A 15546-nucleotide genomic window follows, 5' to 3' on the forward strand; every position below is an offset into this window, starting at 1 on the left:
CTCCAGCCGACTTGTCTCCAAGGATCTAGTGCTGCCTCGGGCACCTTATGGTCGTTCTCCTGTGAGTCTAGATTTTCGAATCCGATGCAAAACTGACAGTTAATTGTAACGTTCAGAGCCTCTTAATGACGATGGAACACACAAATTGCGTCGCGATTCAATACATCGTCCTACAGCCGACTTGTCTCCAAGGGTCTAGTGCTGCCTCGGGCACCATATGCTCGTTCTCCTGTGAGTCTAGATTTTCGAATCCGACGCAAAACTGACAGTGAATTGTAACGTTCAGAGCCTCTTGATGACGATGGGACACAGAAATTGCGTCGCGATTCAAAACATCGTCCTCCAGCCGACTTGTCTCCAAGGGTCTATAGCTGCCTCGGGCACCTTATCGTCGTTCTCCTGTGAGTCTAGTTTTTCGAATCCGACGCAAAACTGACAGTGAATTGTAACGTTCAGAGCCTCTTGATGACGATGGAACATACAAATTGCGTCGGGATTCAATACATCGTCCTCCAGCCGACTTGTCTCCAAGGGTCTATTGCTGCCTCGGGCACCTTATGGTCGTTCTCCTGTGAGTCTAGTTTTTCGAATACGACGCAAAACTGACAATTAATTGTAACGTTCAGAGCCTGTTAATGACGATGGAACACACAAATTGCGTCGCGATTCAATACATCGTCCTCCAGCCGATTTGTCTCGAAGGGTCTATTGCTGCCTCGGGCACCTTATGGTCGTTCATCGGTGAGTCTAGATTTTCGAATCCGACGCAAAACTGACAGTTAATTGTAAGGTTCAGAGCCTCTTAATGACGATGGAACACACAAATTGCGTCGCGATTCAATACATCGTCCTCCAGCCGACTTGACTCCAAGGGTCTATAGCTGCCTCGGGCACCTTAATGTCGTTCTCCTGTGAGTCTAGTTTTCAGAATACGACGCAAAACTGACGGTTAATTGTAACGTTCAGAGCCTGATACTGACGATGGAACACACAAATTGCGTCGCGATTCAATACATCGTCCTCCAGCCGACTTGACTCCAAGGGTCTATAGCTGCCTCGGGCACCTTAATGTCGTTCTCCTGCTGCTCCTGGCACCTCTTGGTCGTTCTCCTATGAGTCTAGTTTTTCGAATCCGGCGCAAAACTGACAACTAATTGTAACGTTCAGAGCCTCTTAATGACGATGGAACACACAAATTGCGTCGCGATTCAATACATCGTCCTACAGCCGACTTGTCTCCAAGAATCTAGCGCTGTCTCGGGCACCTTATGGTGGTTCTCCTGTGAGTCTAGTTTTCCGAAAACGACGCAAAACTGACAGTTAATTGTAACGTTCAGAGCCTGATAATGACGATTGAACACACAAATTGCGTCGCGATTCAATACATCGTCCTCCAGCCGACTTGACTCCAAGGGTCTATAGCTGCCTCGGGCACCTTAATGTCGTTCTCCTGTGAGTCTAGTTTTCAGAATACGACGCAAAACTGACGGTTAATTGTAACGTTCAGAGCCTGATACTGACGATGGAACACACAAATTGCGTCGCGATTCAATACATCGTCCTCCAGCCGACTTGTCTCCGAGGTAGTATTGCTGCTCCTGGCACCTCTTGGTCGTTCTCCTATGAGTCTAGTTTTTCGAATCCGGCGCAAAACTGACAACTAATTGTAACGTTCAGAGCCTCTTAATGACGATGGAACACACAAATTGCGTCGCGATTCAATACATCGTCCTCCAGCCGAATTGTCTGCAAGGTACTATTGCTGCTCCTGGCACCTTTTGGTCGTTCTCCAATGAGTCTAGTTTTTCGAATCCGGCGCAAAACTGACAACTTATTGTAACGTTCAGAGCCTCTTAATGACGATGGAACACACAAATTGCGTCGCGATTCAATACATAGTCCTCCAGCTGACTTGTCTCGAAGGGTCTATTGGTGCCTCGGGCACCTTATGGTCGTTCTCCTGTGAGTCTAGATTTTCGAATCCGACGCAAAACTGACAGTTAATTGTAAGGTTCAGAGCCTCTTAATGACGATGGAACACACAAATTGCGTCGCGATTCAATACATCGTCCTCCAGCCGACTTGTCTCCGAGGTAGTATTGCTGCTCCTGGCACCTCTTGGTCGTTCTCCTATGAGTCTAGTTTTTCGAATCCGGCGCAAAACTGACAATTAATTGTAACGTTCAGATCCTCTTAATGACGATGGAACACACAAATTGCGTCGCGATTCAATAAATCGTCCTCCAGCCGACTTGTCTCCAAGGGTCTATTGCTGCCTCGGGCACCTTATGGTCGTTCTCCTGTGAGTCTAGATTTTCGAATCCGACGCAAAACTGACAGTTAATTGTAACGTTCAGAGCCTCTTAATGACGATGGAACACACAAATTGCGTCGCGATTCAATACATCGTCCTACAGCCGACTTGTCTCCAAGGGTCTAGTGCTGCCTCGGGCACCATATGCTCGTTCTCCTGTGAGTCTAGATTTTCGAATCCGACGCAAAACTGACAGTTAATTGTAACGTTCAGAGCCTGTTAATGACGATGGGACACACAAATTGCGTCGCGACTCAATACATCGTCCTCCAGCCGACTTGTCTCCAAGGGTCTAGTGCTGCCTCGGGCACCATATGGTCGTTCTCCTGTGAGTCTAGATTTTCGAATCCGACGCAAAACTGACAGTTAATTGTAACGTTCAGAGCCTGATACTGACGATGGGACACACAAATTGCGTCGCGATTCAATACATCGTCCTCCAGCCGACATGTCTCCGAGGTAGTATTGCTGCTCCTGGCACCTCTTGGTCGTTCTCCTATGAGTCTAGTTTTTCGAATCCGGCGCAAAACTGACAATTAATTGTAACGTTCAGAGCCTGTTAATGACGATGGAACACACAAATTGCGTCGCGATTCAATACATCGTCCTCCAGCCGACTTGTCTCCAAGGGTCTATAGCTGCCTCGGGCACCTTATCGTCGTTCTCCTGTGAGTCTAGTTTTCAGAATACGACGCAAAACTGACGGTTAATTGTAACGTTCAGAGCCTCTTAATGACGATGGAACACACAAATTGCGTCGCGATTCAATACATCGTCCTACAGCCGACTTGTCTCCAAGGGTCTAGTGCTGCCTCGGACACCATATGCTCGTTCTCCTGTGAGTCTAGATTTTCGAATCCGACGCAAAACTGACAGTTAATTGTAACGTTCAGAGCCTGTTAATGACGATGGGACACACAAATTGAGTCGCGACTCAATACATCGTCCTCCAGCCGACTTGTCTCGAAGGGTCTATTGGTGCCTCGGGCACCTTATGGTCGTTCTCCTGTGAGTCTAGATTTTCGAATCCGACGCAAAACTGATAGTTAATTGTAACGTTCAGAGTCTGATACTGACGATAGAACACACAAATTGCGTCGCGATTCAATACATCGTCCTGCAGCCGACATGTCTCCGACGTAGTATTGCTGCCTCGGGCACCTTATGGTCGTTCTCCACTGAGTCTAGTTTTTCGAATGCGATGCAAAACTGACAGTTAATTGTAACGTTCAGAGCCTGTTAATGACGATGGGACACACAAATTGCGTCGCGACTCAATACATCGTCCTCCAGCCGACTTGTCTCCAAGGGTCTAGTGCTGCCTCGGGCACCTTATTGTCGTTCTCCTGTGAGTCTAGATTTTCGAATCCGACGCAAAACTGACAGTTAATTGTAACGTTCAGAGCCTGTTAATGACGATGGAACACACAAATTGCGTCGCGATTCAATACATCGTCCTCCAGCCGACATGTCTCCGAGGTAGTATTGCTGCTCCTGGCAAATCTTGGTCGTTCTCCTATGAGTCTAGTTTTTCGAATCCGGCTCAAAACTGACAATTAATTGTAACGTTCAGAGCCTGTTAATGACGATGGAACACACAAATTGCGTCGCGATTCAATACATCGTCCTCCAGCCGACTTGTCTCGAAGGGTCTATTGGTGCCTCGGGCACCTTATGGTCGTTCTCCTGTGAGTCTAGATTTTCGAATCCGACGCAAAACTGACAGTTAATTGTAAGGTTCAGAGCCTCTTAATGACGATGGAACACACAAATTGCGTCGCGATTCAATACATCGTCCTCCAGCCGACTTGTCTCCAAGGGTCTATTGCTGCCTCGGGCACCTTATGGTCGTTCTCCTGTGAGTCTAGTTTTTCGAATGCGACGCAAAACTGACAGTGAATCGTAACGTTCAGAGCCTGTTAATGACGATGGGACACACAAATTGCGTCGCGACTCAATACATCGTCCTCCAGCCGACTTGTCTCCAAGGGTCTAGTGCTGCCTCGGGCACCTTATGGTCGTTCTCCTGTGAGTCTAGATTTTCGAATCCGATGCAAAACTGACAGTTAATTGTAACGTTCAGAGCCTCTTAATGACGATGGAACACACAAATTGCGTCGCGATTCAATACATCGTCCTCCAGCCGGCTTGTCTCGAAGGGTCTATTGCTGCCTCGGGCACCTTATGGTCGTTCTCCTGCGAGTCTAGTTTTTCGAATCCGACGCAAAACTGACAGTTAATTGTAACGTTCAGAGCCTCTTAATGACGATGGAACACACAAATTGCGTCGCGAATCAATACATCGTCCTCCAGCCGACTTGTCTCCAAGGGTCTAGTGCTGCCTCGGGCACCATATGCTCGTTCTCCTGTGAGTCTAGATTTTCGAATCCGACGCAAAACTGACAGTGAATTGTAACGTTCAGAGCCTCTTGATGACGATGGAACACTCAAATTGCGTCGCGATTCAATACATCGTCCCACAGCCGACCTGTCTCCAAGGGTCTCTTGCTGCCTCGGGCACCTTATGGTCGTTCTCTTGTGAGTCTAGTTTTCAGAATACGACGCAAAACTGACAGTTAATTGTAACGTTCAGAGCCTGTTAATGACGATGGGACACACAAATTGCGTCGCGACTCAATACATCGTCCTCCAGACGACTTGTCTCCAAGGGTCTAGTGCTGCCTCGGGCACCTTATGGTCGTTCTCCTGTGAGTCTAGATTTTCGAATCCGACGCAAAACTGACAGTTAATTGTAACGTTCAGAGCCTGATACTGACGATGGAACACACAAATTGCGTCGCGATTCAATACATCGTCCTCCAGCCGACATGTCTCCGAGGTAGTATTGCTGCTCCTGGCACCTCTTGATCGTTCTCCTATGAGTCTAGTTTTTCGAATCCGGCGCAAAACTGACAGTTAATTGTAACGTTCAGAGCCTGTTAATGACGATGGGACACACAAATTGCGTCGCGTCTCATTACATCGTCCTCCAGCCGACTTGTCTCCAAGGGTCTATTGCTGCCTCGGGCACCTTATGGTCGTTCTCCTGTGAGTCTAGTTTTTCGAATACGACGCAAAACTGACAATTAATTGTAACGTTCAGAGCCTGTTAATGACGATGGAACACACAAATTGCGTCGCGATTCAATACATCGTCCTCCAGCCGACTTGTCTCGAAGGGTCTATTGGTGCCTCGGGCCTCTTATGGTCGTTCTCCTATGAGTCTAGTTTTTAGAATCCGGCGCAAAACTGACAATTAATTGTAACGTTCAGAGCCTCTTAATGACGATGGAACACACAAATTGCGTCGCGAATCAATACATCGTCCTCCAGCCGACTTGTCTCCAAAGGTCTATAGCTGCCTCGAACACCTTTTGGTCGTTCTCCTGTGAGTCTAGTTTTTCGAATGCGACGCAAAACTGACAGTGAATTGTAACGTTCAGAGCCTGTTAATGACGATGGGACACACAAATTGCGTCGCGACTCAATACATCGTCCTCCAGCCGACTTGTCTCCAAGGATCTAGTGCTGCCTCGGGCACCTTATGGTCGTTCTCCTGTGAGTCTAGATTTTCGAATCCGATGCAAAACTGACAGTTAATTGTAACGTTCAGAGCCTCTTAATGACGATGGAACACACAAATTGCGTCGCGATTCAATACATCGTCCTACAGCCGACTTGTCTCCAAGGGTCTAGTGCTGCCTCGGGCACCATATGCTCGTTCTCCTGTGAGTCTAGATTTTCGAATCCGACGCAAAACTGACAGTGAATTGTAACGTTCAGAGCCTCTTGATGACGATGGGACACACAAATTGCGTCGCGATTCAATACATCGTCCTCCAGCCGACTTGTCTCCAAGGGTCTATAGCTGCCTCGGGCACCTTATCGTCGTTCTCCTGTGAGTCTAGTTTTTCGAATCCGACGCAAAACTGACAGTGAATTGTAACGTTCAGAGCCTCTTGATGACGATGGAACACACAAATTGCGTCGGGATTCAATACATTGTCCTCCAGCCGACTTGTCTCCGAGGTAGTATTGCTGCTCCTGGCACCTCTTGGTCGTTCTCCTATGAGTCTAGTTTTTCGAATCCGGCGCAAAACTGACAATTAATTGTAACGTTCAGAGCCTCTTAATAACGATGGAACACACAAATTGCGTCGCGATTCAATACATCGTTCTACAGCCGACTTGTCTCCAAGGGTCTAGTGCTGCCTCGGGCCCCATATGCTCGTTCTCCTGTGAGTGTAGATTTTCGAATCCGACGCAAAACTGACAGTGAATTGTAACGTTCAGAGCCTCTTAATGACGATGGGACACACAAATTGCGTCGCGTCTCAATACATCGTCCTCCAGCCGACTTGTCTCCAAGGGTCTAGTGCTGCGTCGGGCACCTTATGGTCGTTCTCCTGTGAGTCTAGATTTTCGAATCCGACGCAAAACTGACAGTTAATTGTAACGTTCAGAGCCTGATACTGTCGATGGAACACACAAATTGCGACGCGATTCAATACATCTTCCTCCAGCCGACATGTCTCCGAGGTAGTATTGCTGCTCCTGGCACCTCTTGGTCGTTAACCTATGAGTCTAGTTTTTCGAATCCGGCGCAAAACTGACAATTAATTGTAACGTTCAGAGCCTCTTAATGACGATGGAACACACAAATTGCGTCGCGATTCAATACATCGTCCTACAGCTGACTTGTCTCGAAGGGTCTATTGGTGCCTCGGGCACCTTATGGTCGTTCTCCTGTGAGTCTAGATTTTCGAATCCGACGCAAAACTGACAGTTAATTGTAAGGTTCAGAGCCTCTTAATGACGATGGAACACACAAATTGCGTCGCGATTCAATACATCGTCCTCCAGCCGACTTGTCTCCGAGGTAGTATTGCTGCTCCTGGCACCTCTTGGTCGTTCTCCTATGAGTCTAGTTTTTCGAATCCGGCGCAAAACTGACAATTAATTGTAACGTTCAGATCCTCTTAATGACGATGGAACACACAAATTGCGTCGCGATTCAATACATCGTCCTCCAGCCGACTTGTCTCCAAGGGTCTATTGCTGCCTCGGGCACCTTATGGTCGTTCTCCTGTGAGTCTAGATTTTCGTATCCGACGCAAAACTGACAGTTAATTGTAACGTTCAGAGCCTCTTAATGACGATGGAACACACAAATTGCGTCGCGATTCAATACATCGTCCTACAGCCGACTTGTCTCCAAGGGTCTAGTGCTGCCTCGGGCACCATATGCTCGTTCTCCTGTGAGTCTAGATTTTCGAATCCGACGCAAAACTGACAGTTAATTGTAACGTTCAGAGCCTGTTAATGACGATGGGACACACAAATTGCGTCGCGACTCAATACATCGTCCTCCAGCCGACTTGTCTCCAATTGTCTAGTGCTGCCTCGGGCACCTTATGGTCGTTCTCCTGTGAGTCTAGATTTTCGAATCCGACGCAAAACTGACAGTTAATTGTAACGTTCAGAGCCTGATACTGACGATGGAACACACAAATTGCGTCGCGATTCAATACATCGTCCTCCAGCCGACATGTCTCCGAGGTAGTATTGCTGCTCCTGGCACCTCTTGGTCGTTATCCTATGAGTCTAGTTTTTCGATTCCGGCGCAAAACTGACAATTAATTGTAACGTTCAGAGCCTCTTAATGACGATGGAACACACAAATTGCGTCGCGATTCAATACATCGTCCTCCAGCTGACTTGTCTGGAAGGGTCTATTGGTGTCTCGGGCACCTTATGGTCGTTCTCCTGTGAGTCTAGATTTTCGAATCCGACGCAAAACTGACAGTTAATTGTAAGGTTCAGAGCCTCTTAATGACGATGGAACACACAAATTGCGTCGCGATTCAATACATCGTCCTCCAGCCGACTTGTCTCCAAGGGTCTATAGCTGCCTCGGGCACCTTATCGTCGTTCTCCTGTGAGTCTAGTTTTCAGAATACGACGCAAAACTGACGGTTAATTGTAACGTTCAGAGCCTCTTAATGACGATGGGACACACAAATTGCGTCGCGATTCAATACATCGTCCTACAGCCGACTTGTCTCCAAGGGTCTAGTGCTGCCTCGGGCACCATATGCTCGTTCTCCTGTGAGTCTAGATTTTCGAATCCGACGCAAAACTGACAGTTAATTGTAACGTTCAGAGCCTGTTAATGACGATGGGACACAAAAATTGCGTCGCGACTCAATACATCGTCCTCCAGCCGACTTGTCTCGAAGGGTCTATTGGTGCCTCGGGCACCTTATGGTCGTTCTCCTGTGAGTCTAGATTTTCGAATCCGACGCAAAACTGACAGTTAATTGTAACGTTCAGAGTCTGATACTGACGATGGAACACACAAATTGCGTCGCGATTCAATACATCGTCCTCCAGCCGACATGTCTCCGAGGTAGTATTGCTGCCTCGGGCACCTTATGGTCGTTCTCCTCTGAGTCTAGTTTTTCGAATGCGATGCTAAACTGACAGTTAATTGTAACGTTCAGAGCCTGTTAATGACGATGGGATACACAAATTGCGTCGCGACTCAATACATCGTCCGCCAGCCGACTTGTCTCCAAGGGTCTAGTGCTGCCTCGGGCACCTTATGGTCGTTCTCCTGTGAGTCTAGATTTTCGAATCCGACGCAAAACTGACAGTTAATTGTAACGTTCAGAGCCTCTTAATGACGATGGAACACACAAATTGCGTCGCGATTCAATACATCGTCCTACAGCCGACTTGTCTCCAAGGGTCTAATGCTGACTCGGGCACCATATGCTCGTTCTCCTGTGAGTCTAGATTTTCGAATCCGACGCAAAACTGACAGTTAATTGTAACGTTCAGAGCCTGATACTGACGATGGGACACACAAATTGCGTCGCGACTCAATACATCGTCCTCCAGCCGACAGGTCACCAAGGGTCTAGTGCTGCCTCGGACACCTTCTGGTCGTTCACCTGTGAGTCTAGATTTTCGAATCCGACGCAAAACTGACAGTTAATTGTAACGTTCAGAGCCTGTTAATGACGATGGAACACACAAATTGCGTCGCGATTCAATACATCGTCCTCCAGCCGACTTGTCTCGAAGGGTCTATTGGTGCCTCGGGCACCTTATGGTCGTTCTCTTGTGAGTCTAGATTTTCGAATCCGACGCAAAACCGACAGTTAATTGTAAGGTTCAGAGCATCTTAATGACGATGGAACACACAAATTGCGTCGCGATTCAATACATCGTCCTCCAGCCGACTTGTCTCCGAGGTAGTATTGCTACTCCTGGCACCTCTTGGTCGTTCTCCTATGAGTCTAGTTTTTCGAATCCGGCGCAAAACTGACAATTAATTGTAACGTTCAGAGCTTTTTAATGACGATGGAACACACAAATTGCGTCGCGATTCAATACATCGCCCTCCAGCCGACTTTTCTCCAAGGGTCTATTGCTGCCTCAGGCACCTTATGGTCGTTCTCCTGTGAGTCTAGTTTTTCGAATGCGATGCAAAACTGACAGTTAATTGTAACGTTCAGAGCCTGTTAATGACGATGGGACACACAAATTGCGTCGCGACTCAATACATCGTCCTCCAGCCGACAGGTCACCAAGGGTCTAGTGCTGCCTCGGACACCTTCTGGTCGTTCACCTGTGAGTCTAGATTTTCGAATCCGACGCAAAACTGACAGTTAATTGTAACGTTCAGAGCCTGTTAATGACGATGGAACACACAAATTGCGTCGCGATTCAATACATCGTCCTCCAGCCGACTTGTCTCGAAGGGTCTATTGGTGCCTCGGGCACCTTATGGTCGTTCTCCTGTGAGTCTAGATTTTCGAATCCGACGCAAAACTGACAGTTAATTGTAAGGTTCAGAGCCTCTTAATGACGATGGAACACACAAATTGCGTCGCGAATCAATACATCGTCCTCCAGCCGACTTGTCTCCAAAGGTCTATAGCTGCCTCGAACACCTTTTGGTCGTTCTCCTGTGAGTCTAGTTTTTCGAATGCGACGCAAAACTGACAGTGAATTGTAACGTTCAGAGCCTGTTAATGACGATGGGACACACAAATTGCGTCGCGACTCAATACATCGTCCTCCAGCCGACTTGTCTCCAAGGATCTAGTGCTGCCTCGGGCACCTTATGGTCGTTCTCCTGTGAGTCTAGATTTTCGAATCCGATGCAAAACTGACAGTTAATTGTAACGTTCAGAGCCTCTTAATGACGATGGAACACACAAATTGCGTCGCGATTCAATACATCGTCCTACAGCCGACTTGTCTCCAAGGGTCTAGTGCTGCCTCGGGCACCATATGCTCGTTCTCCTGTGAGTCTAGATTTTCGAATCCGACGCAAAACTGACAGTGAATTGTAACGTTCAGAGCCTCTTGATGACGATGGGACACACAAATTGCGTCGCGATTCAATACATCGTCCTCCAGCCGACTTGTCTCCAAGGGTCTATAGCTGCCTCGGGCACCTTATCGTCGTTCTCCTGTGAGTCTAGTTTTTCGAATCCGACGCAAAACTGACAGTGAATTGTAACGTTCAGAGCCTCTTGATGACGATGGAACACACAAATTGCGTCGGGATTCAATACATTGTCCTCCAGCCGACTTGTCTCCGAGGTAGTATTGCTGCTCCTGGCACCTCTTGGTCGTTCTCCTATGAGTCTAGTTTTTCGAATCCGGCGCAAAACTGACAATTAATTGTAACGTTCAGAGCCTCTTAATAACGATGGAACACACAAATTGCGTCGCGATTCAATACATCGTTCTACAGCCGACTTGTCTCCAAGGGTCTAGTGCTGCCTCGGGCCCCATATGCTCGTTCTCCTGTGAGTGTAGATTTTCGAATCCGACGCAAAACTGACAGTGAATTGTAACGTTCAGAGCCTCTTAATGACGATGGGACACACAAATTGCGTCGCGTCTCAATACATCGTCCTCCAGCCGACTTGTCTCCAAGGGTCTAGTGCTGCGTCGGGCACCTTATGGTCGTTCTCCTGTGAGTCTAGATTTTCGAATCCGACGCAAAACTGACAGTTAATTGTAACGTTCAGAGCCTGATACTGTCGATGGAACACACAAATTGCGACGCGATTCAATACATCTTCCTCCAGCCGACATGTCTCCGAGGTAGTATTGCTGCTCCTGGCACCTCTTGGTCGTTAACCTATGAGTCTAGTTTTTCGAATCCGGCGCAAAACTGACAATTAATTGTAACGTTCAGAGCCTCTTAATGACGATGGAACACACAAATTGCGTCGCGATTCAATACATCGTCCTACAGCTGACTTGTCTCGAAGGGTCTATTGGTGCCTCGGGCACCTTATGGTCGTTCTCCTGTGAGTCTAGATTTTCGAATCCGACGCAAAACTGACAGTTAATTGTAAGGTTCAGAGCCTCTTAATGACGATGGAACACACAAATTGCGTCGCGATTCAATACATCGTCCTCCAGCCGACTTGTCTCCGAGGTAGTATTGCTGCTCCTGGCACCTCTTGGTCGTTCTCCTATGAGTCTAGTTTTTCGAATCCGGCGCAAAACTGACAATTAATTGTAACGTTCAGATCCTCTTAATGACGATGGAACACACAAATTGCGTCGCGATTCAATACATCGTCCTCCAGCCGACTTGTCTCCAAGGGTCTATTGCTGCCTCGGGCACCTTATGGTCGTTCTCCTGTGAGTCTAGATTTTCGTATCCGACGCAAAACTGACAGTTAATTGTAACGTTCAGAGCCTCTTAATGACGATGGAACACACAAATTGCGTCGCGATTCAATACATCGTCCTACAGCCGACTTGTCTCCAAGGGTCTAGTGCTGCCTCGGGCACCATATGCTCGTTCTCCTGTGAGTCTAGATTTTCGAATCCGACGCAAAACTGACAGTTAATTGTAACGTTCAGAGCCTGTTAATGACGATGGGACACACAAATTGCGTCGCGACTCAATACATCGTCCTCCAGCCGACTTGTCTCCAATTGTCTAGTGCTGCCTCGGGCACCTTATGGTCGTTCTCCTGTGAGTCTAGATTTTCGAATCCGACGCAAAACTGACAGTTAATTGTAACGTTCAGAGCCTGATACTGACGATGGAACACACAAATTGCGTCGCGATTCAATACATCGTCCTCCAGCCGACATGTCTCCGAGGTAGTATTGCTGCTCCTGGCACCTCTTGGTCGTTATCCTATGAGTCTAGTTTTTCGATTCCGGCGCAAAACTGACAATTAATTGTAACGTTCAGAGCCTCTTAATGACGATGGAACACACAAATTGCGTCGCGATTCAATACATCGTCCTCCAGCTGACTTGTCTGGAAGGGTCTATTGGTGTCTCGGGCACCTTATGGTCGTTCTCCTGTGAGTCTAGATTTTCGAATCCGACGCAAAACTGACAGTTAATTGTAAGGTTCAGAGCCTCTTAATGACGATGGAACACACAAATTGCGTCGCGATTCAATACATCGTCCTCCAGCCGACTTGTCTCCAAGGGTCTATAGCTGCCTCGGGCACCTTATCGTCGTTCTCCTGTGAGTCTAGTTTTCAGAATACGACGCAAAACTGACGGTTAATTGTAACGTTCAGAGCCTCTTAATGACGATGGGACACACAAATTGCGTCGCGATTCAATACATCGTCCTACAGCCGACTTGTCTCCAAGGGTCTAGTGCTGCCTCGGGCACCATATGCTCGTTCTCCTGTGAGTCTAGATTTTCGAATCCGACGCAAAACTGACAGTTAATTGTAACGTTCAGAGCCTGTTAATGACGATGGGACACAAAAATTGCGTCGCGACTCAATACATCGTCCTCCAGCCGACTTGTCTCGAAGGGTCTATTGGTGCCTCGGGCACCTTATGGTCGTTCTCCTGTGAGTCTAGATTTTCGAATCCGACGCAAAACTGACAGTTAATTGTAACGTTCAGAGTCTGATACTGACGATGGAACACACAAATTGCGTCGCGATTCAATACATCGTCCTCCAGCCGACATGTCTCCGAGGTAGTATTGCTGCCTCGGGCACCTTATGGTCGTTCTCCTCTGAGTCTAGTTTTTCGAATGCGATGCTAAACTGACAGTTAATTGTAACGTTCAGAGCCTGTTAATGACGATGGGATACACAAATTGCGTCGCGACTCAATACATCGTCCGCCAGCCGACTTGTCTCCAAGGGTCTAGTGCTGCCTCGGGCACCTTATGGTCGTTCTCCTGTGAGTCTAGATTTTCGAATCCGACGCAAAACTGACAGTTAATTGTAACGTTCAGAGCCTCTTAATGACGATGGAACACACAAATTGCGTCGCGATTCAATACATCGTCCTACAGCCGACTTGTCTCCAAGGGTCTAATGCTGACTCGGGCACCATATGCTCGTTCTCCTGTGAGTCTAGATTTTCGAATCCGACGCAAAACTGACAGTTAATTGTAACGTTCAGAGCCTGATACTGACGATGGGACACACAAATTGCGTCGCGACTCAATACATCGTCCTCCAGCCGACAGGTCACCAAGGGTCTAGTGCTGCCTCGGACACCTTCTGGTCGTTCACCTGTGAGTCTAGATTTTCGAATCCGACGCAAAACTGACAGTTAATTGTAACGTTCAGAGCCTGTTAATGACGATGGAACACACAAATTGCGTCGCGATTCAATACATCGTCCTCCAGCCGACTTGTCTCGAAGGGTCTATTGGTGCCTCGGGCACCTTATGGTCGTTCTCTTGTGAGTCTAGATTTTCGAATCCGACGCAAAACCGACAGTTAATTGTAAGGTTCAGAGCATCTTAATGACGATGGAACACACAAATTGCGTCGCGATTCAATACATCGTCCTCCAGCCGACTTGTCTCCGAGGTAGTATTGCTACTCCTGGCACCTCTTGGTCGTTCTCCTATGAGTCTAGTTTTTCGAATCCGGCGCAAAACTGACAATTAATTGTAACGTTCAGAGCTTTTTAATGACGATGGAACACACAAATTGCGTCGCGATTCAATACATCGCCCTCCAGCCGACTTTTCTCCAAGGGTCTATTGCTGCCTCAGGCACCTTATGGTCGTTCTCCTGTGAGTCTAGTTTTTCGAATGCGATGCAAAACTGACAGTTAATTGTAACGTTCAGAGCCTGTTAATGACGATGGGACACACAAATTGCGTCGCGACTCAATACATCGTCCTCCAGCCGACAGGTCACCAAGGGTCTAGTGCTGCCTCGGACACCTTCTGGTCGTTCACCTGTGAGTCTAGATTTTCGAATCCGACGCAAAACTGACAGTTAATTGTAACGTTCAGAGCCTGTTAATGACGATGGAACACACAAATTGCGTCGCGATTCAATACATCGTCCTCCAGCCGACTTGTCTCGAAGGGTCTATTGGTGCCTCGGGCACCTTATGGTCGTTCTCCTGTGAGTCTAGATTTTCGAATCCGACGCAAAACTGACAGTTAATTGTAAGGTTCAGAGCCTCTTAATGACGATGGAACACACAAATTGCGTCGCGATTCAATACATCGTCCTCCAGCCGACTTGTCTCCAAGGGTCTATAGCTGCCTCGGGCACCTTATCGTCGTTCTCCTGTGAGTCTAGTTTTCAGAATACGACGCAAAACTGACGGTTAATTGTAACGTTCAGAGCCTCTTAATGACGATGGAACACACAACTTGCGTCGCGATTCAATACATCGTCCTACAGCCGACTTGTCTCCAAGGGTCTAGTGCTGCCTCGGGCACCATATGCTCGTTCTCCTGTGAGTCTAGATTTTCGAATCCGACGCAAAACTGACAGTTAATTGTAACGTTCAGAGCCTGTTAATGACGATGGGACACACAAATTGCGTCGCGACTCAATACATCGTCCTCCAGCCGACTTGTCTCGAAGGGTCTATTGGTGCCTGGGGCACCTTATGGTCGTTCTCCTGTGAGTCTAGATTTTCGAATCCGACGCAAAACTGACAGTTAATTGTAACGTTCAGAGCCTGATACTGACGATGGAACACACAAATTGCGTCGCGATTCAATACATCGTCCTCCAGCCGACATGTCTCCGAGGTAGTATTGCTGCCTCGGGCACCTTATGGTCGTTCTCCTGTGAGTCTAGTTTTTCGAATGCGATGCAAAACTGACAGTTAATTGTAACGTTCAGAGCCTGTTAATGACGATGGGACACACAAATTGCGTCGCGACTCAATACATCGTCCTCCAGCCGACTTGTCTCCAAGGGTCTAGTGCTGCCTCGGGCACC

Source organism: Schistocerca nitens, chromosome 10 (genome assembly GCF_023898315.1).
Source record: "Schistocerca nitens isolate TAMUIC-IGC-003100 chromosome 10, iqSchNite1.1, whole genome shotgun sequence".
NCBI lineage: Eukaryota > Metazoa > Arthropoda > Insecta > Orthoptera > Acrididae > Schistocerca > Schistocerca nitens.